General features: G+C 37.3%; 1 protein-coding gene across 1 annotated transcript in view; it reads left to right on the top strand.

Moving 5' to 3' along the window:
- Window positions 1-4,298, top strand: part of aig1 (androgen-induced 1 (H. sapiens)) — a 43,043-nt gene that overhangs the window by 17,542 nt on the left and 21,203 nt on the right. The gene's annotated exons all lie outside the window — the stretch shown is intronic.

Below are 4,298 nucleotides of genomic sequence, written 5' to 3' on the forward strand. Positions count from 1 at the left end.
TTGCTTGGCAACCATCTCACTCACTAAATCTCTAGATTGACAGGAGGGATCTGGTTGTTTTGTCTGGCAAGCCTCCAGCCACTTACTAAGGACATAATGTGCTAAGGTCTTATGCAATGAGGCTGCGTTGCAAGTAACCCAGCATAGTGAAGTCAAATTAATTCTAATATCCTGATGTTTTATCACAGACCTGTTACATTTTGTTTGAAAACCAAAAAGACATGCAACATCGAAGGGCTCTTAAGCTGGATTTTTGCAAATGCTATTTGATTATATCTGATTACAATGGTCAGGTCCTAATGCGTTATGGATTAAATTAAAGCAAGCTGTGATGGAGAGCAAATTAAAGCAGGATCAGTGCTCTGCATTAGAGTGTTGAGGGACAAATTAAGCCTAGATCAGCATCCTGTCATGTGATAGGCCAAAGAGCAACTACCAAACCAACACACACTTCTTGGCTCAGGGAAATAAAAAGGCCCATCATGCCAGCAGTGTATCCACGCTTGCCAGAGAGCATCCCTGCAGCTGTGCCAGGCGTATACTGAGCCAAAATAGCCTGTCATAACAAGAGATCATCTCCCCTAGAGACTGCCAGCAGAATCCAGCGTTCTGTTCAAACGCGAAAACACAACTGCCTCTAATCAAGCAGACAGGGAAAAAACATATTATGATTTATTTTTACAAATTGTTCAATTGTTCAAACTCATCTCATGAGTTTTTGTGTGGATTTTCTACGTAAAGTGTGGTTCTACCAAACATACATTTACTTACGTTTTCATGCACACTGAAACGTACAATATAGACATATTGACTGCAGTAAAATATTAATTATTTACGTGAACAACTTTTACACATACAGATGTGCACGAATTCTTATTTATCAATATTAAAATAACACAAATAAACTTAATGTATTTAAGCTCACTTTATTACCCAATGTCTTTGCTGTTAGATAAACATCACATTTCTGTTTCTTTTTTTTTATTGCTTGAGTAAGAATGTTGAACTTTTCCCAAATGGCACACTTCATTGCACTTAAGGTCTTGTGGACTTGCAATGGCTGCCGTGTGCACGCGCGTGTCCGTTAAGTCCATGAGACCGTAGAGTGCCCCATTTGTCATTTTAGGTTTAAGAGGGTTGCTCGCAAGCGCCCCCTTTGCGGTCGATATGCCCCCTCGTTGTGCACTTTTGTCGAACCCGCACTGAAGCGAGCTCCGCAGCAGACTTCTTCCCAACAGTCAAAGCTGAGTTACGTCACGTAAGTGTGGACACGTAGGAAGACCGTGAGTGCTTAGGGTGCCATCTGGGACAGGGTCTTCTTATGCATCCTATTCTTCTGCAGTCCAGAATGGCTACACAGCTGAAAGGTTTGTTTGAGCTGCGCCCTCTACTGTATAGGTGTGAATTTGCATTTCCTTCAGCCTGAGACTTATTCATTTCACTTTTGGTGTGAAAGGGCTTTTGCATTTGCCAAAAATAGCCAAAACCATTTTTGTTATTAAAAAACAAACAAGCAAGCCCAGCCCAGATGAGAAAAAGTAATGCAAAGGTAACATAATGCATTACTTTCTATAAAAAGTAACTAAGTAACACAATTAGTTACTTTTTTAGGGAGCAACGTAATATATTACTTTTAAAAGTAACTTTCTCCGACACTTTCATCAAGACGACAGGTGTCTAGTTGACAACTACATCAGGGGCAGGTTCATCTAGCTTCCCTGGACCCGTTTTTCATTGATACTCAGTGTGCTTTAAGGTTTGCTTTGAACAAGAACAAGACCTGTGGATGATGACATGAAAGACAATGAACAGTGACTCTTTCAACCAAACCAAGGGGTCCTATTAACAATACCCCATCTGAGGGGCCACTCAAGGGCTATCATGAATCCATTTACAAAAAAAAAAAAAACTTTAGAGGCAAAATGAGATAAGATATTAGATTCAGACTAATCTGATTTATTTTTTGATTTATTTTTTTCAAATCAGATTTTTTCAGCCCGACTTTCTGCACTATTAATTGAGTGTCCAGACATAACCAACCTATCTACATGGGTTGCTTTGGTGATGACATAGGCGTACCATGATGAGGCTTCCGAAACAGAGGCAGAAAAAAATGGAGGTGCATCATTTCGCTCTCCAAATAAGCGCCCTATTGAGTTGCGGTGCATAACACCTGGAGTATAGTGATGTTCCATGCTGTAGTCACGGCTGAAATCTTTGAAGATACTGGTTGAATACTGTATGAATACGCCATTTCCGTTCCCGATTTTGACGTTATCGTTGTGTGTCACATTAAGAGTTATACAAATTTGAAATCCGTTTTGAGCAGGCGGAACGTCCAGACTGAGAAGCATCTGTAAAAATATGATTGAAATCGCAAACCACCTCCAAATGGGGTTTGAATCAGATTTTGCAATCCAGACTTTCAAAAACAGTTTTTTGCAGGCAGTCTGAACATAGCCATAGTCTTGTTTTCAGAGAAATGTAACTTGAGCGAGATTTATGCTTAAAAAAAGAAGAAAAAAAAAATTGTAATGGGGTAAGGAACAAAAATTAAACAAGTTTTATTTTTCTCACTGGCCATTTCTTTCCTTCATTTTAAGCATTAAAAATTACACTATTATTTAGATGGATTTCTCTGAAAACAAGACTTGTAAGGATGTTTAGATATTCACATTGTAGCCCTACTCCAACTTAAAATATCATGCACTTACATTTTTGGCTTGAGATGTGCTAGTAATTACACTAATAAAAATTGTAATATCTATATACAGTAAAATCAGAAAAATGGAGGCCTCACATTGACCTTTCTGAGTAAATGCAGACACTTAGGTCAGCGGTGAATTCTTTCAAATTATTAGCTGTGCATGTGCGTATCATCAGGGTGAACCGGGAGGTTTCATCTGACAGTCAGTGTGATTCGATGTGGTCTGAACAGGTTTTACATGGATGGAGCAGAGGAAACAGATGTGTTTTTCTGCTAAGATCAAGAGACAGATTGGGTTTTCACAGAACAAACCCAAAGTGTTAAACAACTGGTGCAAAGAGGCAAACGCTACTATTTTCAATGATATTGATTCTCTACCGGCAAATAGTCTTGTGAAGTGCTTTCTGTTCAGCTATTTCCTTTGGTTTCCATAAGTGCTGGCAGATTACTTTATAAAGATCAATAATTGCCGGTCCATTTTTCTGGACGCTAATATTTCAAGGCATGGCGGTGTACAATGTCACCCTTGCACTCATGATTGAGTTGCCATGTTGAGCCTGGAAAAGTTACTAGGTGAAGTTCCTCCATCCAAACCCCGTCATTAAAACGAGTGCATAGCTGGCTCGCTAGCTCATCCTTAACAACTGGGAAAATATTTACCCATCTCAAACCAGTGAAAGACGGCCGTTTTGTAGTTTGCTTTCTTGCCCATTGTTGACAAAGTTGGCGAAGACGTTTTGACATTGGAGGAGCTGGAAAACATCTCTAGCTCAGAATTCTTGGAGTAATTTTCGACAGTAACCCCTGCTTTTAATTTGTGCATAGAAACATCTGTGTTCACACCAGTTTTGGTATAGCAGGCTGCCAGTGAAGTGCGATCGGCAGTGCATAATGAGCTTGTGAAATCTCGTCATGTTCCTCACATCGAAAAAGTAGTCTCACGCATTATGCTTTTTTTCTGCACTTGGTCTTGCTCAAAACTAGCTCACAGTTTTCTGGCTTGTAATTCTATTTCACTATACGTTCTGTTATCATGGAGCAGGTGACAACAACAGTATTTATAAGTAACTTAATGTTTTGATTGTTTTAATAAATACTCTCATTTATAAGAAAGAAATGTAGCTTAAAAATGATATACCCCAAAACAAAGATGAAAAATATGCACTGCAAAACAACTTTGTATAAATAATAATAATAATAATAATAATAATAATAATAATATAGGCTTCAGCATCCTTGTGACCCTGCAAAGGTTAAAGCGGTTTGGGAAATTAATTAATAGATAATAATATTAAGAAGAAGAAGGAGAAGAAGAAACTCATAATACATATATTTTTTAAATTATTTAAAACAAATACAAATCATTTCTGCATATTGATTATCAATGATTTTAAAATTAATATATTATTATTAATAATTGTATTATTACATTTTGCAGTCTCATTTCTTTAAAGCATAAATCATTTTTGCATATCGATTAATGGTTGATGATGATATTCATTTTAATATTAAGACTGAATAAATAACATAATAGATTATATATCATACAAATACTACATATGTCAATCTGTACTTCAGTAATTGTATCTCA

Source organism: Squalius cephalus (assembly GCF_949319135.1).
Source record: "Squalius cephalus genome assembly, chromosome: 12".
In the NCBI taxonomy this organism is placed as follows: domain Eukaryota; kingdom Metazoa; phylum Chordata; class Actinopteri; order Cypriniformes; family Leuciscidae; genus Squalius; species Squalius cephalus.